The 27297-nt window shown below is 45.9% G+C and overlaps 1 long non-coding RNA gene across 1 annotated transcript; it reads left to right on the top strand.

The window, feature by feature from the left end:
* The first annotated feature begins 5071 nt into the window (after positions 1 to 5071).
* On the top strand, positions 5072 to 27242 carry LOC134483659 (uncharacterized). Its single transcript, XR_010060516.1, has 3 exons — positions 5072 to 5304; positions 15591 to 20268; positions 20382 to 27242. It is a non-coding gene; the product is annotated as an uncharacterized LOC134483659 (long non-coding RNA).
* The last annotated feature ends 55 nt before the right edge of the window (positions 27243 to 27297 follow it).

Raw genomic sequence — 27297 nt, 5'->3', positions numbered from 1 at the left:
AAAAAAAGAAGAAGAACAAAAACAAACAAGCAAACACCAGCAAGGAATGCAAGAACTTACGCTACAAAGCCACAGTAGCTGTCATTTCAGTCTGCTCCTCCTGTCTCTACTGCCAGGTCTCCCACTCTCATAGGTAGGTCTCTGTGTCATCCTGACTTAGCTGGTTGGGTCCTGCCTGCTGTGTGCAAAGTAAAGCAAAGGATGTTAGCGGTCCCACTGTGTCAAGCAATGAGCAGGATGGTGACACTGAAGGTGTCGCCACATAGCAAGATTGAAAGGAGACCACCCATCTCCTCCGTATTGGGCACTAGCAACACTCCTAAGAATGACTTCATTGTCCTTTAAAAAGGGGGGGGGGCGGAGTTTATTGAACCACACCAAAGGTCAGGAAAATAGACAGAGGAAGTAATTCTCACCTCAGGGCTAGCCACCCAGTGAGAAGCTTTTTTATCTGATTTAGATTACTGCATTTCAGTCTTCTTTTAGCCTGTGTATTTTAATTTGTGCACCCTGAACACTGTTTTAAAAGATCCGTTTTATTTTTAAGTGTGTGCCTATTTGTGTATGGCCTCTATGTGTGAGTGCCTCTGTGTGTATATGTGTGTGTGTGTGTGTGTGTGTGTGTACGCGTGTGTGGCCTGTGTGTGTACACGTTTGTATGAGTAGGTACGTCTCTATGGAGAGACCAGAGACCGTACAGGGCTCCCCCCACCCCTATGACTTTCCGTCTATTCTTTAGGGGCAGGGTCCCTCTCAGAGCCTAGAACTTGAGGTGTGTCAGCTCTGAGATCCCCAGTGATTTCTTGTCTCCAGCCTCTCAGAGCTGCTGTTACGGGTGTGGGCCTGAAGCCTGGCTGGTTACATGGGATCTGGGACCCAAACTCCAGGACTCACCATGGCTCAGCCAGGACTTTCGATCACTTCGCTGCCTCTCCAGTCATCCCCCACCACCCATTCAGGTCTCTCCTTAAAGCCCCGGTGACAGCTGAGGCTGAAAGCCTGTGTGACCTGGCTGTCCCCATTCTTGTCACTGCCTAAGCACAAGCTGCCTGACCTTGTGATACTGTCACAGGTCTCATGTGACTCACTGGGATGAGGACGGCCTTGGATTTCTGATTCTTCTGCCCATTTCACAGGTGCTGGGATTCTAGCTGGGTGCACAATTGCACCTGGTTTATGTGGTCAAACTGGGTGGCTCATGTGTCCCACACAAGCATTCTGCCAACAGAGCTTCCAGGCTAGGCCTAGAAAGGATCCCTGGAAGCCACCCTTCTGAAATCCATTCCCTAAGCTTTTCATGATTTTAAAAGCTCTTTGTGAAGGTCCGTTGGAGAACCATACCATTTCACACAATGGTCAGCTATAATGATTAGCCTCTAAATTAGAAATTTAGGTTGCTCGTAATTTTCACATCTATTAAGTGAGCTGGGGCAGGGCGGTGAGAAACGTGTATAAAAATATTGGTTTATACTTGGGTTGTTTTCCTAGGTTAGACTATCTCGGAAGGAAATGACCACAAACCTAGCATAAATGGATTCAGCGCTCCTGATCCACACCCCGTTGCTTTTCTGAAAGGTTGGAACAACGCTCTTTGCTCCCTTGATACCCACTGTTGCTCTGCACCTCCCCACGCGGGGACGCGGGGCTGCATGCAAGAGGCAGAGATGACAGAGGGTTCTGGTTGGTAGGAGCCGGGAGACCTCAAGGTCATGTCTGCACCTCAGATACAGGGCTGGGGCTGGAGTATCTCTCTTCGTAGACATGCATGCGTGCACACCCCTTTGCGTGCACACCGGCGTACACTGTGCAGGACGCAGACACACCGAGAACCTGTTTGCTACGGTGTCTACCCGCGTTTATAAATAACCCCGTCCCCACCTGCACCATCCATCTCCCTCATAGCTTTACAGGGTGGCCTCATTAAATTACTGTTTTGGTATTCATAGCATGCATTTTATTATGCTGCAGCCCTAGCACCTTGGGGGAACACGGCCCCATAAATAAAATATTCACCCATCACTGCAGCCAAGGTTCTCCTCGGCTCCCTGGACTTCTGCGTTGGATTTATTTTTTTTTTAGAACCAAAGCATTGAGTAAAGTCCAACCTTGCTGGGAACTGGAGTAAAGTCAACGGTAGACTGAGGGTGATGAGCGCTCTGGCTGCACCTGGCCCAGGTTTTACGCTTGCCCATGAGCAGAGGAGCATCGAGCTGCTCTCTGGGTCTCTGGGTCGTTTGCCAGCAGAAATGTCCTGTCCTCTTCCAAGTCTGTCCTTTAAAGGGTTTCAGAACATTTCTACGGGTTCCCCACGTGCCCCATGGTGGCCAGTGCCACAGCAGTATGCTTCCTAAGAACGTTTTCAGGTGACTTTGACAGTATGCAAACAGCACAGGGCGTGCCTAATCCATTCGGGCCAGTCTTTGAATGAGGCCTCCCGGTGCAATCAGGACGCTGTTAGGTAAAACATGAGGCGCCCAAGGCCTACTGCGTCGCAGAGATCCATCATCTGTCTCCGTTTCTAGAGTTCTGGGATTAAAGGTGCGCGCCATCACAGAAAGCATAAAAATATGTTTAAAAATATAACTTCTCACACTGCGGTGGACACACACTTTTATCCAAAGAAGGGATTTTCAGGTGCAAGAGAGTCAGTCCCCCAGGCCTTGTTCCTCTCAACCTTCATCGTGATGGACACTGTCCATCGGTCTTTGGGAGGTAAGGGGTACAACTCTGCACTTCCGGTTGGGGAGACGATGCGGGACGATATCTGTGGGGATTCCCTGGACCTGCACAACTCATTTTTAGAAAGAGATGAATGGAGCCAAGAATCCAAAGCACGCTGATGTGTCTGGAGCGAGAACACGCAAAGGAAACATTCCACAGAGAGGGGGAGATGGGAACCTCATTTCTAGAAACAGAAACAACGTGGACGCCGAATTCTCACCGGATGGGAGGGAGGCTCCTGTTTTAAATTTGTTTCTCTGCACACTGTGAAGGGGTTAGTTAACTACTGACTGTTACCCAGGGGGATGATGCTCTATGGTCCAGGCACTAGACTAGCTCAGGACACTAGCAGGCTGTTCCTTCATGGAACCTACATTCTGTGGAGGAGATAGCGTGAGGGTACGGGAAGCTGCTTTAGGCACATCCCTGTACTCCTGAGTAGTCCAGTCTATATGTGAGGGCTTGTCCCAGGTTGCTGTGAGAGCAAAGACAGAGGCAAGCACATTACAAGGGGTGCTGTTTATTGGGGACTCGAAGATACAAGGCTGGAGGGGACAGTAAGACCTATGTATCCTGGAACATGGTCAGAAGGAGGGCGTCTGTACTAGTTAGGGCAGAGTGACTTCACACAGGGCGGGATGCACGTGGTCCATCTGGGATAGGAGAGTCAAGCGCTCTCCTGACCCCTGTCTGAGGTGTAAAGCTCCAAGCACCTGTGCCGAGCTTTCAAGTGTTTGTAGTTTGCTGGGAAACATTGGCCTAAGAGTAGCATCAAGGCTTCACAGCTGTGGAGAGACCGTCCCTTTTAGTGGAATTTACCACAGAAATGAGGATCCAAAAAAAAAAAAAAAAAAAGGCATTAGGGACAAGCGTGACCTGTTGCCTCTGCGTTTGGGAGCTTGTGAACTCTCCCGTAAGAAAGCACAGACAAGCATCTCACAGTCTGAGAGACTAGGAGTCAAAAGTTAAGGCTTAGTCAGGTCAGATTCCCCTGCAGTTGTCTTGGCCCCGTGCAACTCACGGTCTCCCTCCGGACAACTATGTCCTGATCTGTTTTTCTTTGTTTTATCTTTTTTACTTTTTATAAAGATCTGACTCAGACTAGCTTAGAGCCTAAGCCCTCTTCTGGTGTCTCTAACAAAATTAGAAATAGCAGATAAATGTTTCTGAAGTTCGAGAGGCTGGAAGGCCAAGGTCAGGGTGCGGGTAAATTCACTATCTGGTCGGGACTCACTCTTTGGTTCATGACCGTGTTTTTTCCCTGCAGTCTGCTACAAGGACCTGTTTCAATAATCTAACAGACTGATTAGGTCTCAATTAACGGACTTAATCAGGAGGTAGTTATGTCCATGGGTGGTGAGAACAGCAGGTGTAATCTCCATTGAGCCTCTGTTCCACGGCGGTGAACCCCATTGACGACAGTAAATCTCTCGTGACCCCAAACTCCAATACATGGAGAACAGTCATTAGTGTGTGATTTGGGTAGAGGGAGAGAAAAAATACTGGGACCACTTCTGTCTTAGGGTTTTACTGCTGTGAACAGACACCATGACCAATGCAAGTCTTATAAGGATAACATTTCATTGGGCTGGTTTACAGGTCAGAGGTTCAGTCCATTATCATCAAGGCAGGAGCATGGCAGGCATGGTGCAGGCGGAGCTGAGAGTTCTACATCTTCATCTGAAGGCTACTAGTGGAAGACTCACTTTCAGGCAGCTAGGATGAGAGTCTTAAAGCCCACACCCACAGTGATACACCCACTCCAACAAGATCACACCCACTCCAACAAGGCCACACCTCCAAATAGTTCCACTCCCTGGGCCAAGCATATAAAAACCATCGCAATATCGAAAAGTCATTTTACATTCATAATGTCTTTGTCCTAGTTAACACTGACTGTCAACCTGTTGATCCTAAAAGTCATTTAAAAAAAGAAAAAAAAGGAGTCTCAGCGGGATGATTGTCTTTATCAAGTTAATCTATACACATCTGTAAAGGAGTGTCTTATAGGATGTATAGGGTGAGCCCAGCCCACTGCAGGTGATGCCACCCCTAGACATGTGGTCCCAGGCTCTAGAAGAAGCTAGCTAACCATGAGCCAGTGACTGGGCCCGTGAGAGCTAATAAGCAGTATTTCTCCATGGTTTCTGTTTCAAGATACAGCTTGGGTTCCTGCTTTGGTTCCCTTAATGATAGACTGTGGCCTGGAAGTGTTCTACTCCCTTAATAATGGACTGTGACCTGGAAGTGTATGATTCCCCTAATAATGGACCGTGACCTAGAAATGTAAGACAAATAAGTCCTCTCCTCCCCTGAGTTAATGTTTTATCACAGCAACAGAAAAAGAAACCAGAACAGCCTTCAAAGGCTTGTTTCCAAATAGAGTTCTATTCTGAGGTATTGGGGATTAGGATTCTGACATATGACCTTGAAGGGCACAGTTAAGACCTTCACCCTAGTTATAGCAATAAGACCACCATTGGCTGAGAGGTCATTACAACTGGACTCTTCCTGCCCTACATCTGATCACCTGATCCATGAGAGTCCACAGACTCTTCTGGAGAAGACTGGAGCTCAAGCAAGGTAAGCGACTTGCCCAAACCAGAGAAGGGAAAGTCTAGAAGCGGATGTAGAGCTTGAAAATGATCACTACCATTGTCCCAGTAGCCTGTCTCAGTGTGGTCATTTTGTAGATATAGTCAGACTTTCTATTTCCAGCTCTTTGGCCCTACACAAATTCTCCAACTCCCAACTTAGACCATTTTCCCACTGTAGAAGCCACTGGGCATGGGAGGTTTGTAGTTGCCAGAGAGATGACATAGATGGTTATCCATCAATGTATGAGCTCGAGGGACACTCAGAAAGCATGCTGGGAAATGTGATGCCTCTGACAGAACTACACATTAGTAGTTGTTCTTTGGGACAATTGAGATCTATGATGGCTACAGCATGTGGGAAGTGCTTAGTGCTTGCTTCTCAGCGTTCATCAAAGCAACAGCCATTGCTATTGCTGCCCTTCCTCTTCCTGTTGCCATCTCTGTGTCCCCTCCATCCCATCATTTCTCCATTTCTGCATGAGCTGCCTCCCCTAAGCCTATCTCTTCCCTGTTCTCTCATAATTCTCTGAGCCTCTCCTTAGGAACAAGGACTTGTTCCAACCTGCAGCGGGCCATGGCTCCGCGCTTCTGACTATCAGAGCAAACTACCGGTGATTTCACCCAAGAGCAGTCATCCAGGGTGAAGCTGGCAGCTAAAACAGTTAACTCCTGATTGATTAATTTAATCAAGGCTCAGCTGGCTCATAAATTGTTCAGGCATGCCGTTAACTCAAAAGATCTCTCCTCAGCTAATTGCTTAAGTGATTTTTAAAATTGTTTTAATGAGCCATCCTTAAATTGGATCTGCGCTATTTTCTCTATCAACAAGGGAGAGAGATATGAATATTTTTGTGGAGAAAAGCAACTTATGTTATAATCTGGACTTTGGAGCTAGAAAGATAAATGTAGATGATAGTTTGTCTGCCTTGGGCAAGGGGTCTAAGCGCCACGGAACCTGCAGTTTCTTGATGTCTTTCTTAATTCTGGTTCTGCTTTGAGATGTCGCCAGGATACAATGGTTTAGTAGCCAATATGCCTGTGTGAGCTCGGGCTCTTACCGGGCACGAAATCTAACAGCTATGAAATGTCACCAGTTGTTTACAGGGACAGTGTGTGTCTCGGGGATGTGTGATATTTGCTTCCTAGATGGTTTTATGATGTCGCCCCACTCATGGGTACCTGAACTCTGTACTCTTACTAGCATATGTCTGTCAGAGGGATCAAGGCAGATTTAGGGGTGGTTTTATGAGCTAACATGGCTACAAAAGTGGGAATGAGGTGGGTGTTGATTCTGTGGACACCTCCTGGTTACTCCAGGTCCTAAGACAGTGGGTGGGAAATGGGAGGTAGAAGAGAGGGAAGGAGCCAGAGAAGAAATTACCTGTGAGAGATTGAGGAGAATTAATTGACTGGAGAAGTGTCTAGACAAGGTGAGAGTCGGATAGAGATGGGAAGGAGACTAGAATTTAGGAACCAATCACTTCAAAGAGCAAGAACCACAAAACAGGTAAAATTAGAAATCAGGACATGGGGTTAATCTTGATACTTAATTCGATTTACAGACAATGGAGAGATTAGTAAAGTTGGGTGTTCTGTGTGAGCTTTTCAGAGGTCTGACCTAATGAATGATTCCATCCATTGATGGATCCAAAATTTAAATAGGTCCTTAGGAGGTGATGGACTTGTGGAAGGAGGGGCCTGGTTAGAGGAAGTTGGTCACTGTTTGCATGTCCGTGGTTGTTATACCTAGTTGCTCTGGATCCTTTTTATTGTGGCTCCATTGTGTTTCCTGTCTATAATGTATGCTGTCCTGTTTCTTGCATGCAATGTTGTGAACTGTTGTTTGTGCCTGTCATACTGTGAGCTGCTCCCATTTCCTGTCTGGAGTGATTTGACTGTTCTGTTCTGCCTCCTTCTGCCATGTTGTCTACTCCTCCACTCTGCTTCCTGTCAGTCATGCTCTGAGTTTCTCCATTCTGCTTCCTGTCAGCCATGTTGTGAGCTTCTCCTCTCTGCTTCCTGTCAGCCATGTTGTGAGCTTCTCCTCTCTGCTTCCTGTCAGCCATGTTGTGAGCTTCTCCTCTCTGCTTCCTGTCAGCCATGTTGTGAGCTTCTCCTCTCTGCTTCCTGTCTGCCATTCTGTGAACTTCTCTACTCTACTTCCTGTCAGCCATGCTCTGAGTTTTTCCTCTCTGCTTCTTGTCTGCCATACTGTGAACTTCTCCACTCTACTTCCTGTCTGCCATGCTGTGAACTTCTCTACTGTTTCCTGTCTACCATGCTGTGACCTCTTCCTCTCTGCTTCCTGTCAGTCATGCTGTGAGCTTCTCCGCTCTACTTCCTGTCTGCCATGTTGTCCACTCCTCCACTGTTTCCTGCTAACTGTGAGCTTCTCCTCTCTGCTTCCTGTCAGCCATGCTGTGAGCAGCCTTCTCCTTTACTCACTCTGTTACCATGATGTTCCACTCAATGCATGGACCCAAGTGACCATGGCCTACACCCTCTGAAATATTGATCAAAATAAAGCTTACGTCCATTTAAGTGGTTCTTTAGGGCTATTTTAGGCACAGGTATACAAACGCAATCAATATAGGTGATAAGCACGAAATGGGGGTGGGGGATAAAAATTGAAATTTAAAGAGAAAAAAAATATGTCAAAGAGAAGAAAAGTAAGAAAAGAAGGGTGGAGAAAGAATAGGACTTACAGGACTGGAGAGATGGCTCAGTGGTTAAGAGCACTGACTGCTCTTCCAGAGGTCCTGAGTTCAATTCCCAACAACCACATGGCGGCTCACAACCATCTGTAATGGGATCCGATGCCCTCTTCTGGTGTGTCTGAAGACAGCTACAGTGTGCTCATATATGATAAATAAATAAATCTGTTTTAAAAAATAGAATTCCCTGGGAATTGAAGTAGGCATGCTGCATTGATATTCAGTTTGTGCATTCTACAGTGGGCCATAGTGAGAATTCCGGGACTTCACTGCTCTCGCTGTATGTTCAAAACACTTCCTAGGTGACAACTCAGGGAGGTGACCTTGACTTGATTCCACCTGACTGAGACTCACTTCCACACGCCATTTGTGATGCGTGACTTCAATGGTTAGCATTTGAGTTTTGTGGAGCGGCCCAGATTCAACAGAAACGGATGAATTCAGCTCTCTAAGCTTAAACTTCCTCTGGTTGCTTACAAAGTGTTCACTGCCTTGTGAGATCCATGGTCCCTGGGGGATGGTGCGAAGTCCCTGGAAGAAGCTCAGAGAGAGTGGAGCTGGCTGCGGCACGCCTGTGTAGAGTCCTGAGTTCCTATTGGTCCTTGGGGATCCTTGCTGTGAACATCCTTTCCTGCTTCCTTTACCGACCTTCTCCCCTCTCTCTTTAACATCTAGTCTCCCATTTTCTCTGGACTTTGTGGATTTCTCCCATGGTCATTACTTTGCGTAGCCATAGCCAGAAACATTCGACAGGATCGCTTGAAAGGTGGGAAGATCTTTTTTTTTTTTTTTTTTTTTTTTTTTTTTTTTTTTTTTTTGACTCATGGTTTTAGAGGGCTCACAGTGAAAGGCTAGCGTGCGGGAAGGGAACAGCCCTGTTTTGAAGCTTCCGCGCTCTGATCTGTAATTATTTGAGATCTGTACTGTGTTTGGTAGAAGGGAGGGGTCCACCCCATGTCTCATCATTTGCATAGAAAACGGACTTACCATCACGCACCAAAAGTGGCCGTTCTCCCTTCTCTCTGCAGCAAGTAATAACTAATGACACTAATTGATACCGTTCTCTCCCACCAGCCTATGCTTGTCCTAACATCACGTCCCGGCTTAGTAAGAAGTCTTGGCATCTTATGAGGCCAGTCTTGGCATTGCGTTTCCTTGGATACCTGGAAATTGTATTTCCCTGTGAATTTTAGAGTCAATCTATTGGTCTTTCACATGAATGCACACCTGTAGGGAACCGCAGGGACTCCGACTAGAACTTTATTAAATCTTCCAATCAATTTCAACCCTATTATCAAAAGGTAACAGCATTACCGAGTTTCCCCTTCACCTTTGTCTTTTTCTCCTCATATTCTCAGTCCAAGGTCACTGTACAGGTCCCTCTTATTTATGTCTGGCTTATTTTTCTCAATAGTATTTCGCTGCCTTGAACTAAATACGCCATTAGACTTATTTCCGTTCTGATTTTATACAGTACTGCTCTCAGCATCTGTTTGTAGAATTTATTCTATGTTTCTTTCTGCTGCAGGACTATAAGCATTGTCGTATTTTCTGTCTTTATCCGATAAACTGACAACTTAGGGCAACAATCTGTAAATTTAAATCACTTGTCTACGTGTGCTCAATCATATTACTCGTTAAGAAAAAAAGATGCAGGTAGGTTTTATTGCCTCTCAAACCTTGAGACTTAAAGTGTGGTTTAGGCCCCAGGTGAAATAGTAAATATAAGACAGTGAAGACACAGGGCCTGCGTCAACCTGGGAGGAAGAAGCCAGTACTCCACCTGCCATGTGAGGTCCACAGGCCTCCGGTCTAGTGAGAAGTCCCTGGAAGGCGCTCTCTGAAGATCAGGGAGAGTGGAGCCGGCTGCAGCATGCCTGGCTACAATGGTTATCTAGTAGGCATTTACTCACGTATCTATTTTATGTATATATATATATGTAGTATATTATATATAGTATATTATGTATAGTGTATATTATATAATTTGTATAATATTATAAGCATAATATAACATTATGTATAATAGTAATGTCATTAAATCCTACAATGTATAGCATATAGTATATTAATATACTACATAATGTATTAACATGTTTTTTTTTTTAAGCTTCCGCATAGAATTTATTAATGGTGATCATTAGCATAAATTATTATTTTTTGCTTTTAATATGCAATGTACTTCATTAAATTTTATTCATAAATTTTGTGCACTTTAAAGATTATTTAAAATTCCATGAAAAGCTATATACTAAAACGAATTCAAATGACAATGAAACATATTTTTTCCCTTAAAATATTAAAATTTACAAAACTTTTTCCCTCAAATATCACATATGTGAGATTCCCAAATGTTACATATTATAACAACACTCATGTTAAAGGACAAGAATATGGTAGGAAATGATTACACAACATTAATTATCAAAGAAATACGAATACCAACTCAAACTCCTGTACAAATGGATACTAATGGTTGTTACCAGGAGAGAAGAGCATTTATAAATTATAAAATTATAAATTTATAATTAATAAAGTTATAACTATGGATTATAAATTTACATAGCAATCAGGGAAAGCAATATGATGCTCTTCATCAGAGTTTTTTTTTTTGTGTTATTTATTTTTTTTTTATTTTTTTATTTTTTTATTAACTTGAGTATTTCTTATATACATTTCGAGTGTTATTCCCTTTCCCGGTTTCCGGGCAAACATCCCCCTCCCCCCTCCCCTTCCTTATGGGTGTTCCCCTCCCAACCCTCCCCCCATTGCCGCCCTCCCCCCATAGACTAGTTCACTGTGGGTTCAGTCTTAGCAGGACCCAGGGCTTCCCCTTCCACTGGTGCTCTTACTAGGATATTCATTGCTACCTATGGGGTCAGAGTCCAGGGTCAGTCCATGTATAGTCTTTAGGTAGTGGCTTAGTCCCTGGAAGCTCTGGTTGCTTGGCATTGTTGTACTTTTGGGGTCTCGAGCCCCTTCAAGCTCTTCCAGTTCTTTCTCTGATTCCTTCGATAGGGGACCTATTCTCAGTTCAGTGGTTTGCTGCTGGCATTCGCTTCTGTATTTGCTGTATTCTGGCTGTGTCTCTCAGGAGCGATCTACATCCGGCTCCTGTCGGTCTGCACTTCTTTGCTTCATCCATCTAGTCCAATTGGGTGGCTGTATATGTATGGGCCAAATGTGGGACAGGCTCTGAATGGGTGTTCCTTCAGTCTCTGTTTTAATCTTTGCCTCTCCCTTCCCTGCCAAGGGTATTCTTTTTCCTCATTTAAAGAAGGAGTGAAGCATTCACATTTTGATCATCCGTCTTGAGTTTCGTTTGTTCTAGGGATCTAGGGTAATTCAAGCATTTGGGCTAATAGCGACTTATCAATGAGTGCATACCATGTATGTCTTTCTGTGATTGGGTTAGCTCACTCAGGATGATATTTTCCAGTTCCAACCATTTGCCTACGAATTTCATAAACTCGTTGTTTTTGATAGCTGAGTAATATTCCATTGTGTAGATGTACCACATTTTCTGTATCCATTCCTCTGTTGAAGGGCATCTGGGTTCTTTCCAGCTTCTGGCTATTATAAATAAGGCTGCGATGAACATAGTGGAGCACGTGTCTCTTTTATATGTTGAGGCATCTTTTGGGTATATGCCCAAGAGAGGTATAGCTGGATCATCAGGCAGTTCAATGTCCAATTTTCTGAGGAACCTCCAGACTGATTTCCAGAATGGTTTTACCAGTCTGCAATCCCACCAACAATGGAGGAGTGTTCCTCTTTCTCCACATCCTCGCCAGCATCTGCTGTCACCTGAGTTTTTGATCTTAGCCAATCGCACTGGTGTGAGGTGAAATCTCAGGGTTGTTTTGATTTGCATTTCCCTTATGACTAAAGATGTTGAACATTTCTTTAGGTGTTTCTCAGCCATTCGGCATTCCTCAGCTGTGAATTCTTTGTTTAGCTCTGAACCCCATTTTTTAATAGGGTTATTTGTTTCCCTGCGGTCTAACTTCTTGAGTTCTTTGTATATTTTGGAAATAAGGCCTCTATCTGTTGTAGGATTGGTAAAGATCTTTTCCCAATCTGTTGGTTGCCGTTTTGTCCTAACCACAGTGTCCTTTGCCTTACAGAAGCTTTGCAGTTTTATGAGATCCCATTTGTCGATTCTTGATCTTAGAGCATAAGCCATTGGTGTTTTGTTCAGGAAATTTTTTCCAGTGCCCATGTGTTCCAGATGCTTCCCTAGTTTTTCTTCTATTAGTTTGAGTGTGTCTGGTTTGATGTGGAGGTCCTTGATCCACTTGGACTTAAGCTTTGTACAGGGTGATAAGGATGGATCGATCTGCATTCTTCTACATGTTGCCCTCCAGTTGAACCAGCACCATTTGCTGAAAATACTATCTTTTTTCCATTGGATGGTTTTGGCTCCTTTGTCAAAAATCAAGTGACCATAAGTGTGTGGGTTCATTTCTGGGTCTTCAATTCTATTCCATTGGTCTATCTGTCTGTCTCTGTACCAATACCATGCAGTTTTTATCACTATTGCTCTGTAATACTGCTTGAGTTCAGGGATAGTGATTCCCCCTGAAGTCCTTTTATTGTTGAGGATAGCTTTAGCTATCCTGGGTTTTTTGTTATTCCAGATGAATTTGCAAATTGTTCTGTCTAACTCTTTGAAGAATTGGATTGGTATTTTGATGGGGATTGCATTGAATCTGTAGATTGCTTTTGGTAAAATGGCCATTTTTACCATATTAATCCTGCCAATCCATGAGCATGGGAGATCTTTCCATCTTCTGAGGTCTTCTTCAATTTCTTTTCTCAGTGTCTTGAAGTTCTTATTGTACAGATCTTTTACTTGCTTGGTTAAAGTCACACCGAGGTACTTTATATTATTTGGGTCTATTATGAAGGGTGTCGTTTCCCTAATTTCTTTCTCGGCTTGTTTCTCTTTTGTATAGAGGAAGGCAACTGATTTATTTGAGTTAATTTTATACCCAGCCACTTTGCTGAAGTTGTTTATCAGCTTTAGTAGTTCTCTGGTGGAAGTATTAACATGTTATATTGATATAATAAATATATAACATATTATATTGGACATCATGTCATATATGATGTGTATATCATATATCACACATCATATTGTATATTCTATATTATAATATATATTCTATATTCTGTATAATAATATTTAAATTCTATATTCTATATTCTAATTTCTACATTCTATATTCTATATTCTATGTTCTATATTCTATATTTTATATATATTCTATACTCTATGTTCTATATTCTACATTCTATATAATAAATATATATTCTATGTTCTATATTCTATATTCTATGTTCTATATTCTATATTATAATATACATTCTATATTCTATGTTCTATGTTCTATATTATATATTCTATATAATAAATATATATTCTATGTTCTATATTCTATATTCTATGTTCTATATTCTATATTCTAATATATTATGTATTATATATTATAATATATTCTATATTCTATATAATAACATATGTATTCTATATTCTATATTCTATATTCTAATATATATTCTATATTCTATATTTTATAATCTGTTATCTGTTATGTATATATATTATATGTTATATGTTGTATGTTATATGTTATATGTGTACACTCATATATCATGTCTATATGTGTACATGCACATATAGCATAGCACTCTTCCTGCCCCAGCTACTCATTGCTGCCATTACAGGCATTTGCCATCATGCCTGGCTTGCCGTAAGATTTTGATAAGGAAAAGAAAACATTGGTAAATGATACATTGGTAAATGGACTATTACCATGTGCTTTTCTTTACCCACTGCGGAAAAACTCTGATTTTTCTTCACAGTGACTGGCAGGAATTGTACTGACTGGTTTTCAACTGTTAAAGTAATCTTGGGTTCTTAGAATAACCCCAAGTTGATCATGATGTTTAATCATTTATATATCGCTGGTTTTTTTATCCCCTTATATTTTATTTGGAATTGTCGTACAGTATGTGAATGAGATTGGCCTGCACACTTCCTAAATCTGTGGTTTGGGCGCCAAGGTTACATTGGTCTGAGAAAATAGTTTGCGAGGTCTACCCTTTCCTGTCCTGCAGAACAGTTCCTGGTTGGAGCCATGAGCATCCTCTTCCTGAGCGTTTGACACAGTCTGTCATTGAGTCATCTGGAATTGTACTTCTCTTTATTAAACGGAGGACACAGTACTCCGTGTCAGCAGGCTCCCCATCAGCAAATTCAACCAACTACAGCTTGAAGTATTCTTTAAAACTCCAGTTAGAAATAACGTGACAAAACAATGAATTACACTGGGGGGTGCATTATTTCTACAAAGCAAAATTTTGAATTTTTTGTTGTTTTGTTTTGTTTTTTTCCTGAGCTGGGGCCCGAACTCAGAGCCTTGCGCTTGCTAGGCAAGCGCTCTACAACTGAGCTAAATCCCCAACCCCTAAAATTTTGAATTTTTGATGAAGTTCAACCTAACCGTTTCCCTCTAATGCTCATGCTTTTAGAGTCTCGTCAGCCCAGCATCCTAACAGCTCCGTTGTGCGGTTGGGTGGCTGTCCTTCTTGTTTGTTTTAGTGTTTGTAGAAACTTGAGAGTTTTGGCTTTCCACTTGGGTCTCTATTTTTGAGCCCTTTTTGTGTATGCTGTGAGGTAAGTTTTCAGATTCTTTGGAAAATGTCAACAGATTGTGAATTATTCTTGTAAGTTACCTTGGCATCTCTGTCAAAACTCAAGGACCCAGGCAGGCAAGGAGGCCCAGTCGGAAAAGGCTCTTGCCATCAAGCCTGATGATCTGAATGGGGACCCCGGAACTCACACGAATAAAGGAGAAAAATCTGACCTCTACACACAAAGCACACATGAAATTAATTAATGTTAGTTAGTTAATTAATATTGAAAATCTGGAGACCTATTTCTAGTTCACTCTCTCCCTTTTTGAAATACAAGTTTCCTTGAAGTAATTGATTTCCGTTACTGCTTCTCAGTTTTAGAACGACCACATACCTACCTTCCTTTCAAAAGCAAGGACTAACTCTCTGCTCAAACAAATCCCAAACCTGAGGGTCACAGAGATGGCTCGGTGGCTCAAAGCATTGACTGCTCTTCAAAAGGTCCTGAGTTCAATTCCCAGCACCCACATGGTGGCTCACAACCATCTGTAAGGGTATCTGATGCCCTCTTCAGACGTCTGATGTCGTCTTCTGACATGCAGTCATACTTGCAAATAGAGCACTCATAAACATTTGAAAAAAAAAGTTCCAAACTTAAGTTCTCTTCGATATATTAAACAGCCTCAAGACCACGCTACATGGTTTCATTTTCTAGTCACTTTTAGGTCTGCTTCTACTACTGGTAGCATCTGTTTGTTTTGGTTTTGTTGGGCTTTTTTAAAAACATGTTGGTATCTCCTTGAATTATATCAGTTTTAAACTTTACATGCTGGGTGTTGGTGTGAAAGTTTTAGGGGCACACTGAGGCTCTCTGTGGTGTGGTTTTTCTCCACGACATCATATTTCCTTCTAGCAGGTCAGGACATGGCCAGCCTCAGGTCAATGGCTCCTGCACAGGCTGGAAGATGCAGAGAGGACCTTCTGCGATAGGAGGAAGGTCTGACTTTGGGAACAAACTGCTAGCCCAAGAGCTTCCTGGTGCCTGCTCCCGCGAGGAAACAAACTCTAGGGAGCCATCCTCAGTCCTTGAAAAGCTTCTGTTTCCTCTTCTGGAAGGACTGGTATCCTCGGCAAGGTTGGTAGTCATCCCAGCCATACTGTGGTGGCTGCCTGTTTGGTCCGTGAGCCAGCTAACTCTTCAATGGCCAGAAATTTTCACAATCTCCTATGATATGCACATGCTCTTCCAGATTTGTACTGTTAGACTCAAAGTGAGTCTTAACTACTGGGAGCCCTCATCCAATTGAGTCATGAGAACGAAATTCGATGCAAACACAAGAGGTTTATTTTTCCAGCCCGTCAGGGTCGACATTCAATCAGCCCCTCATGTCGAGTGACAAGAAGATGACCCCAAATGGCTATAACAAGCAGATTTTATACTTTTTAGGGTACAGGTTATATCAGCAAGGTTACAGTTCAAACTTATTGACTAAGCATAGTGACCTTTAAATCTATTGGTTAGCAAGCATGAGCTGATTACAACATGCATTCGAACTCTATCTGGGACTGGAGGATCAGGTGACTATCAGTCAGTATATTCTGCATTTTTTTTTAAAGAGTGTCCCTGCTCCTCCTGAGAACTGTGGAGAGGGAATGGAACTAGGCCTAGCCTTGCCCCAAGGCAGGTAGGTGTAAGGTTAGTGAAAAACCCTAGGATCCTTCAGTACTTCTTCAAAACACATTACCCCCAAAGCCTATCTCACTCTCTCAGAGTGTGTAACTCTTGCCCTCTGAATCAAGGAGAGCCATGGTGAGAGACTGCCGTGGATCCTGGGGAATGACACAGACAAGACTCACAGGGGCCAGGGCACCAAGAGGTGAAGGAAAAGAAAAATGGAAAAGAAAAAGATCAGGACAGAAGTCCCTGGGGCAAGATGCTGCAGAAAACTAACAGAGAGCGAGACTCTACAAGGAAGCCATCTTGACTTCTTAATCCACAGGGCATGGGATATTCCTCATGACCTCTCAGCCCCACCTTCCAGTGTGTCCACCGCCCTAAAGGCTCGACCCTCTTTGAGTTCCTAGGCTGAGCTTTGGAATTCTCCAGAGTCCCTAAGCCAGCTCTTAGCTGAACACAACCACTATTTTCCATCCTGGGTCCAGCGTCAATCATCTGACCCCTCCTCTCTCTTCACGCACTCACCAGTGTGGTCTTCCCCAGTCACCAGCAACGACAATGGCTGACTGTGACGCTCATACTTGGAGCTTCCTCTGCTAAACGGTTCAGGAAAGACCTTATCTGGCCATCCTCCTCAGCTAGAGCATCTTCGAGCTATTTCTATAGGGATCTATATTAGTTATTTTTCCCATTGCTACAGCAAAACACTTGCCGGAAGCAACCAGAGGAGAGACGGTTGAATTTGGCTGCGAGTATGAGTGCTTACAGTCCACCGTCATAAGGGAGGCGTGTGGTTGGAACTCCTCAGGTCTCCATGGACCAGGAAGCAAAGAACGGACTAGAAGTGGTCCCCAGGGTATAAAAATCTCAAGACTCTTCCTCTAGCTAAACCTTACATCCTAAGGGATCCACTTCTCAAACCAGGACCACCAGCTGTGTAGAAGGCATTCTGTACTCAAACCTCAACAGTCTGTCTCAAAAAGAGTCCCTCCCCTCTCTCTCTCCTCTCCCTAACTAAGCAACAACCATCACACAGATCCGTGACCGACCGGGTCTGTAGACCTCCTCCCTCTAGCTGTGCTCAGACACACAGGGAAACAATGTGGCTTCCAATAATCACCTTCAAATGAGCTTCAGAGAAACTGCCTGTGCGAAGCGAACCTTCTAGAAGCTCCCCACACACCATTTTACGAGGAGATTAAGAGAGTTGGCATCTCTCGGACACGCCTCGGGGGTTTTCCCTCCCCCACACTTAGCACGCAATTAACATGCAGGCCCCGTAATAACTGCCCTGGGAGCTGGAGTCTAAGCACTGCTCAGCGAGGTTATTTAGATCCTCAATCAGATCCACGCGATCGAGGCCAATTATTTTCCTGGCAGAGTTAATTAGAATTTGTTTGAGATGAGTGAGACTTGAGAGGGGGTGTTCCATTCCTCACTCCTTCTCTTGTCACCTTGAACCTGGAGGCTTGTCCTTCATTTCAAAATCAAAGTACCTACGAGGCAGGAACTGAGCTACAACGCAAAGCCTCTTAAGCCACGTGACTACCTTCCTGTGTTGACTGAAATACACAACTAAGAAAGCAGTCAGTCACACAGGTGTGGGAAGAGCTACAAGCAATGAGGCCTAGGAGAAGCTCCGCCCTCCCATGAGTGACAGCCTAGGAGAACCTCCCCCCCCCATGCCAATGAGTGACAGCCTAGGAGAACCTCCCCCCCCCATGCCAATGAGTGACAGCCTAGGAGAACCTCCCCCCACCCACCTCCACTCCCAGTTCTCCAGCTCACAGCTCTTTGTTGTCGGAGTAGACCATCTGGTATGACCAGTCAGGAGCATACGGGACCTTTCCCATCCTCCCTTTGGCCTTCTGCAAAATGAACTTTGTGTAGCCCTGTGACGAAGGAACACAGGAGACATTGTCCTGGGGTCAAACAACTTAGGAGTTCTAAGCTAATGAAGGGAAGCAAGGACAGTACATGAAGTAAAAGCAAGAGCGAGGGCCCGTGTGGCCTGACCCGGAAAGGAGGCACAGTGCGTGCGGAGAAGGGCTCCTTGAGTTTCCTGACCGTGTATTGCACATGTGAAGGAGAAGAGAGGCAGCACGTCCTACTCGTTGTACCCAGTGTCCTCTGAGCAGCCTCTGTGTGTGCTCTACCCCGCCCACAGGGACGCCCTTTGCCTAATACCACAGTTCAAGGGACATAGAACAAGAGCCCCAAGTGTTGGTAGACAGACCTGTAAGAACCTCTCTGCTCACACCAAATACACTGACCTCCACCCTCCCCTTGGTTCAGGCATATCTTTGAGTTTTTGGTCTTAAGGGGGACATCGTGAAAACAAGCGAGTGGCCATTCTGCAAAGCCCCCGGACAGCTCTGACTCTGGGAGTAGGAGCCCCAATCCGCTTGCCTCCTGGGTGCGTCTCCCTTCACTGGCTCCAAGCATCCTGTGGCTCCCTTCCCACGTGTGCCTGTGTTCTACCTCAGCTCAACCCTGTCTCAGCCTAGTAGTTGCTGGTTCATCACATGTATCTCCTTCCTTCCCCTCTGCCCTGGCTCCACAGCTTCTCTGCCGAGCCTGAGAGCCCATCTGAATAGGCTGGTTGTCCCAGGACCTGGAGCATCAAGAGGATACTTAGGAGCCAGCGCAGGCGGATTGATTCCCGCAGTTTCCATGTGTTCTCGTGGCACACTTCCTGTGAGTGTGGCTCGAGCTCCTGAGGAGTGGCATCTCCTCTGAATTTGTAAGGGCCTACCCCATCAGCAGGTGCATCCTCCCCAGGAGATAGTGCCAATGACTGCCCTCCCGGAGGGCTCCATCCCTCTCAGCTCTACTCAACCCGATCTGGGAGCCTGGGTACTCTCTTTCTCCTCCCCTCCCTTCCTGGGGGCTCCCACACCCTCTGCTCACATTCTCTGGATCCTTCCTCCCCATCGTCAATGATGCTGAGCCCTGCACCCCGTGATGGAGATTGCTGGGCAGGGTGAGAGTTACCATGGAGATCTCAGGAAAGATTCCCAGAAACTCAGAGCATCAGCAAGCTTGGAAATAACTCAGTGCGGGCCACTACTGTAAGACAGCCTGCCGAGGGCTGGTCTCGTTAAACACCAGGCATCATGAGGGACAATGGAGACTGGCTCTGTCGACTGTGGACTGTCTGACACATGCTTTCCACATGGCAGGTCAGGTCATTACCCCACCCAAAGTCCTCTAAAGGGGTAGGTACCATCCACATCATACATGTGGGACACTAAGGCTCTGGTACCCGGGGTTAGAGCGGGGCACGCTGGCTCTGGACAATAGGGGGGCAGAGAGGTCAGGACTATACTGAACCCCTGGCCTGACCCCAACCCTGCCCTACTTTACCATTTGCCTCCTTGGATTTGGGTGTTTGTTGTTGCTGTTGCTGCTGCTGCTGCTGCTGCTGCTGCTGCTGCTTGCTTGCTTGGTTGGTTTTAGTTTTGTTTCATTTACTTTTGAAACAGGTCCTCACACTATACCCCAGAGTAGTATTGAACTTGCTCTGAGGCCCATGTGGGTCTGGAACTTTCAGCAATCCTCCTGCCTCAGCCTCCTAATGTAACAGGATCCCTAGACCTTAGCACAACTGACTCCACGATGGAAGGTACCACTCAGGCTGCAAACTCAGTCTAGACGGCACCACCTGCCCAAAGTAAAACAAAGTTCTAATCCATCCTCCAAGTCCATAGCTCTGGGGAAGTCACTAAATGGACTAACCTTGAGTTTTGGCTTCTGTAGTCCTGCTTCTGGCTAACTGTTCTTCTTGTTAACTGAAGTGTGTCAACCTAGAATATGGCTTCTGTGCTTAAAAGCTCATCCTGAGAAAGGCTTGGCGCCTCGCCGAGGTCCTGAACGCCCAGTGTGATCAAGTCTTTGGATTAGCTTAAGCCCATGCGTGAGTATCTTCTCTGGCAAACACTCTGCAGCACCAGGTGGGGCGGGGCGGGCGGGCTGAGCCTCCACACACAGCTCTCTTCAGGTTTTAATCGTGTGCCCGTCCACTCTCAGTCTCAGTGCTGGCCCGGATGTCACAGTCTCTCGGGCTCGCAACAGGGCCGTTCCTGCATGCCACTGACACCTGAAGGGTAATCCTGCCTCCCACCTCCCGTTCCTGCCGCCTGTCTGGCTGGGTTCTGCTCAGGGAAAGCCCTCTCATCTTCCTCAGTAGAGCTTGCTCCGGCCTACACTCCTAGCTGTTGTAACTTCCTAGCTGTTGTGAAAACTCGGTCAAGGTCAGCCTGTCGCACTGGACCAGAGTCTGCAGGGGGCAAGGATAGCATCTGCTTGCCGTGGAGTCTCCAAGGCTGGCACTGTGCCTGGCCTTCAGATGCCTATAAAACAGAGAACCAAACAGCAGGATACTGGGGTCTCCTGCACCCCGGAGCCTGCTTTCGTGGGGTTTGAATTGTTCTCCATCTGAACGGTGGAGGGAAATGGCATTGACCTCGAGTGGGAGCCTAGTGTGATATCCACTTGGCCCAGAAAACCAGCAGGTGCGTCTCTTCCTGGCTTAGATTTCTCTCTTTTTCTGTCAGTAAACCCAGAGAGCTATTCACGTTTCATTAAATGGATTCAGATTGAATCTAAATGAGGGTTAAATATAATTTTCTGAACACGACCAGGCTGTAATTTCTGTGCCTAAATAAAAAAAAAAAAATAACAAACAGTTGAAAAGAAGATTCCAGTGAGGCTTCACTTGGGGCAGGTGGGTGGTTCAAGCCCCTCTGCATTTGCTTCAGATAATCCGATTTGCTATCTTTCCGTGAGTGCATTTCTCCAGCCACCGCAGACATAGGAGACCCATGAACCAGCCACCTTAGCAACAGGGAAGGAGGCAGACAAGAGACACTTGTGGGCGCCCCAACAGAGTCCCTGGGGACTGACTAGGCTAACCGACCATGGTCCTTTGTGTTTGCGAGATGAAGTCGTGTTCGAAGCACGGTTCCTCGCACTCTGTTACCGGCTCTTGGGGCACCATTAAGTTTCCCGTCTGGCCTCAGCATCTCCTGTTGGAAAACGATCAAAACAACCCTAGAAGCAGGTGGGCGATAAATTAATGAACACAATCTCTTCCTTCAAATTGCACCCGGGAAGAAATTAATTACCGGGCAAATGAGAAACAAAGAGGGATCCCCGCCCCTCTGCAGCCTCCAAGCCCTCTGCGATTTTGTTCTCCCGAAATCCAATTTCCGAGGAACACTTCAGGGAGGCTGCGGAGCCCGCATTGGATTCTTAGCAGCGCACTAATGGGCAGCCATCATTCCTCAGTAAGGAGCCTGTGCCCCGCGCCAGGGCCGGGACTGACAAGGGCAATATTTCAGGGTAGCAACAGCTGGTCCCCAGCACTGTTAATAAGCAACAGGCAGATGGGGTGCCAACGGAACTGGGGGACTGGACCCCCGGAAGGTAGATGTAAACTTTATTTATGGGATAATCTGCACCAGTGCATAAAATCTTTATTTTTTTTCCATAGCGAACATTTTATTCCTGCTGGAATGCCAATGTGCCTTCCAGGGCTCCCCACTGTCCTTCACAGAGTTTCTGAGGAGCAAGTCGCCTCTGACAATGTCACCCTGGCAACTATTTATAGGACACTGCCACTCGGTAGGATCTAATGGCAGTGGAGCCGGGTGACCTCGAGAACACTGCCGCTGGCCCCTAAATCTCTCACCTGTCACACTGGAGGATTGCTTCCTGCCCTTGCTTTGGGCCGATGGGTGGGACCGCCTCATCTTCAGCTCTGCCCTCTCTGTGGGCCATGGAAAGCTGGGAGTCCCTTTACTGAGTCAATTGCAACGTTAACGTCTCATCTCCAAGGCTTGCTCAGGATGGGTGTGACCAGCTGGCTGCCCGGATGCCTAACCAGGGACACGGGATGAACTCTAACTCAGACACTTAGCATCCAGCACTGGCTGTGCCTCAACCATCGGAGGCTACAAGTCACACTCTCCAGGAACACCTATTCCTGTGGAATGTCACTTAACAGCTCAAAATTATATACTCCGTCGCCTGAAGCTCCAAGGCCGTAATGAATGGCTTTGGTCCCGCCAGGGTAACACCCGAGACAGTTGCGTAAGGGACACGGGGTGGCTGAGAGAGAAGCCCAGACCACCTATTTGTTTGCATCTTCTGTCAAAGACGCAAGGTGTGTTTTTTTTTTTTTTTTGTTCTTTTTTTTCGGAGCTGGGGATCGAACCCAGGGCCTTGCGCTTCCTAGGCAAGCGCTCTACCACTGAGCTAAATCCCCAACCCCGCAAGGTGTGTTTTTTAAAGTACGTATTTATGCCAAAGCCTCAGCCCACAGACTTCTTTCTGACGCATAAGAACAAAGAGACTTTGTGCACCCCTTAGACCATTCCAGGGTCCCACAGCCACCATGAGTTCTTGGCATTGTCTGACAGCGTGCATACAACAAGGGATCCTGTTTTTCTGCTACTTTTGCCAGCAAAACAATCCTATGTCTGCTCAATTATATTTAACACTGCCAGAAAAATGGCTCTTTCCAAGAGGAAGGAGTGATTTGCCTGGAACAGGAGTGGACACCACGGAAAGAAGAGGGCGGGTTTTGACGTAGGAACTGATGTTGTGGGTCCCTCACTTTGTGCAGAAGGGTGCTAAGATTGGTATTTGTGTTGATACGGCACCTCCAGGGGTGCAGAGGCTCCCTCAAGCCCCATGTGTTGCATTTGGAGCCCTTGATGCTCTACCAACCACTCCTGTGCCAGGCAAGTTTCAAACAGAGTCAATTGAGCCACTGGTATAAGAAGGGAAGATGGCTCAGTAGGTAAAGTACCTGCCTTGCAAGCACAAGGACCTGTGTTCGATACCCATCGACGCCTGAGTCTGGTGGTCTACACTTATCCTTCCAGCCTGGGAAGCCAAATGAGGGTAACTGAGATTCTTCTTACTCAAACTGGGAGGAGAATATTATTTTCTCTTTTTTGCCACTTAGAATCAACTAAAGATGTTTTCTACGGACGTCACTAAAATTGCCGTTTCTGGGACAGAAACAAAGATGGACGCCTTTCCCTAAACTGATGAGACACTACCAACAGCTTCTCAGACTGTCGGGTCAGGACATTTCTTACGCACTGCTCCCCTTTGATCGTTCCCCCCAAGACAAGATAACTCGAGGTGATTGACTGTAGCAGAGCTGGGGAGAAACCCAGGCCTCTGACCCAGGCTTGAGGTCTCTCTTCAACCCGTGCTGAGCAGAGAGGAGACGTACCTGGGGCCCAAGGTGGTAACCACAAACTCCAAGGCCATGGTCTGTACCGGCCTTGTCCTGTGGACATGGATTCAAATAGACACTCTTTAGGAAGAAGATCTCTAGCGCCCAGATCTATCACGCTTGTAAGGTTTAAAGTTAGCGCAAGAGTCTGCAAACCCCGCAAGCGCAGGTCACTGTCTGGGCCTAGACCCGGTAGGTGAGGCTTGGTTACAGGTCTCTGGACAGGGATTTTGGAGGGGCAAGGCATTCCAGCATCCTACATCCAACAAGTCAATGGCATCTGAAGAAATGACAATTAGTGGATCAATAACCAGCTTTCTCACACTCGTTTGAGTGGGTGTTGAAGGAGTGAGTAGGGGGAGACTTTCCATTCCTCCCAAAGATCCCTACAGCAAAGCAGTTGCTTCTCACTGCCAAGCTGAGCATGGCTGGGCTGGAGGCTCTCTGTAAGGAGTGCTGGCCATGGGTAGCCACACAGGGTTACATTCACCCAAGCCTATTCATCCTGACCTCATCCTCGTGGCAACCCGGGTGACATCCAGCAAGCTAGCCTTGACCATTCCCTGCCCCCAAGTCCTGGAACCTGTGATGAAAGCCACTATCACTATTTCCCGAGGCCCTGGGGGCTCTGTCGAGGATGAAGTTAAGTAGACATTGACTGACTGTAACTCATTCTTCTGGGGAATAGGAGCACGCTCCAGGAGGAAGTAAGGATATGATTTTACAGAGAAGCGTCTCAGGGTTCCGCATGTCTGTTACCCAATGGTGTGAAGCTTCAAGCTTTTCATGGCATATCTGTATCTATTTAAACAAAACCCACTAGACTGTAACCCAGGAGAAAGTGTGGAAATGGGAAGAAAACGTGCGCGTGAGGAGAAGAGGAACCGGCAGAAAGAGAGGAGGCAGAACAGAGCGGTGACCTGCTCATCACCATGACACAGTACACTGCAGTTTTCCAGAGAGTTCCCACATTACACTACAATGTGTCTGCTTAGAGTGCAAGGGACCATCTGTCCCCTGGAAGAGCTGTCCTCTTCCTCTAGAGTGCTGCGTGTGGAGAACTTCTAACCTGGGGCCGGAGAGAGGCAACTGACCCCATCTGTCCACCTGTCTTCTGCTATCACAGCTTCTGTCACCATCCGTTCCTGTCACGTGACATTTCTAACTCCAAGCTGCTAGAGACCCATGGGGACTAGAGGCAATAACTCTCAACTTCAAGGAGAGACAACACCCAGAGGAATGTAGGTATGGTGGGATGGGCTGAGACAGGAGGAGAAATTGTGTCTCTTGGAGCCTTGTTTTCCCTCGTGGTCCCAACAGATGAGTCCTTCTTACAACCACTACGGTGCTGTGGGACTTGCAGTGGGGAGGGGGGTAGAAAGCTCTCATTTTAGCATATGCTGACAATTAGAAAATGATGTGTTGGGGCCCAGTGTATGTTGCAGCTAAAATTAAAGATGCATCTATCAGGATTTCGGTAGCACAATGTCAGGGGATACACAATGCACAGAGAATAATGAAGCTACAGCACGAGAAAGAAGGACCCCAAATTGTTATAATTATCTCTGCCGTTGTCAGCCAACCTCCTAATGCGGAAACACAATGGAACGAAACGATGTTACCTGAAAGCAGACTCGTCCCCCATGCCTTTGTCCCATTGTTTCCTCCCCAGGCCCTGTTCCCACTGCGCCTTGCCTTGCTCAGAGCCCCGTCTAATAATTTCCTTCTTATTAATATTTAATATATCTGCACTGTGCACATTTTATAAAATATGTCCATTGTAGAAAAATAAAGGGAATGAAATAGCAATCACGGGTATGCGAGCTTCCCCACCTGAGAAAACACAAAAGGTTAATATCTCCACGCAAAGAGCCCTCTTTGTGTGAGTCATGCATACACGACCTCATTAACCCAGCAGCCATCTCCAGAACTTCCCTCAGGAAGGTAACAGGCTTTGTCAGGAAAGTCATTCGGGTGACTGCACAGAGTTGGGAGAAGTCGGAGAGTCCAGAGCTATGGCCCACACCTGAGAGCTGGCAAGGAAGCTTCTGTGTCTGCTCCTAAGAGGCAAATGTATCGTCCCCAGAGGAGCAAAATAGTTTAGGGGGTGGCACTAGGCCACCGGTTTTCTTCATGTGACACGCTTAGTACTCTGAAGTCCCTACAAGGCTTATGTCTCTAAAAAGGTATCTCTAAGATGTGAACCATTGGCCACGTACTTGCTCAGCATATGAAAAATCCTAGGACACACACAGACACACACACACACATACAGACACACACAGACACATACAGACACAGACACACACACACACACACACAGACACATACAGACACAGACACACACACACACACAGAGACACATACAGACATACAGACACACAGACACACACACAGACACACACACACAGACACACACAGACACAGACACACACACATACAGACACACACACAGACACATACAGACACGCACAGACACACACACAGACACACAGACACACACACAGACACACACACAGAGACACACACACACGGACACAGACACACACACATACAGACACACACACAGACAGACACACACACAGACACACACACACAGACACAGACACACACACAGACACACACACAGACACATACACACACAGACACATACACACACACAGACACACACACACAGACACAGACACACACACAGACACACACACAGACACACACAGACACACACACACAGACACATACACACACAGACAGACACACACAGACACACACAGACACATACACACACAGACACACACACAGACACACAGACACACACAGACACACACACAGAGACATACACACACACAGACACACACACACATAGACACAGACACACACACATACAGACACACACACAGACACACACACAGAGACATACACACACAGAGACACACACACAGACACACACACAGACACACACAGAGAGACATACACACACAGAGACACACACACATACAGACACACACACACACAGAGACACACAGACACACACACACACACACACCTACATCTGTAGCAGAAACAGAAGTTTAAAGCAGTCACAGTCCTGACGCCCGGTCCCCTCACATCCAGTGACCTTCAGGCACACAGTCCCACTCCGCACAGTCACCCTTCACTGGAAACATGACCGATGGGGAAATAGGATTGTTCTGTGAATTCTAAAAATTCTGCCAAGGAAAAGACTAATGTCAGCCATAAATAAACAGGAGAGGGACAACTGGGGCATCCACATTCACGCGTCACGCCGTAAGTTCAAGCATGGGCCATTCTAACACAGAGTGACTTCAGTGGTATCTTTGGAGGTAGGTCCCTGCCTCACAACATCAGTCAGGGCTTTTCCTTTTACATTTTGTTATTTATAAAGGATCCTGCAGATCCTTGTGTACATATTATGTCTTCCAATTTCTTTCTTTCTCTCTTTTTCTTTTCTTTTTTTCGGAGCTGGGGACCGAACCCAGGGCCTTGCGCTTGCTAGGCAAGCGCTCTACCACTGAGCCAAATCCCCAACCCACAGTCTTCCAGTTTCTTATTCCTTCGCCTTTTCTCGGACTCTGCTTGTTTTGTGCTATTCCGACGTTTACCCTATTATATTCTGTTTTATTATTAACTTTTAGATGCCTATTTGTTTTCTAATGAGAGAACAAAAGGAGGGAG

Source organism: Rattus norvegicus, chromosome 19, assembly GCF_036323735.1.
Source record: "Rattus norvegicus strain BN/NHsdMcwi chromosome 19, GRCr8, whole genome shotgun sequence".
Lineage (NCBI taxonomy): Eukaryota > Metazoa > Chordata > Mammalia > Rodentia > Muridae > Rattus > Rattus norvegicus.
The sequence above is the reverse complement of the archived record's forward strand: the minus strand, read 5'-3'. Positions and strand labels throughout refer to the sequence as shown.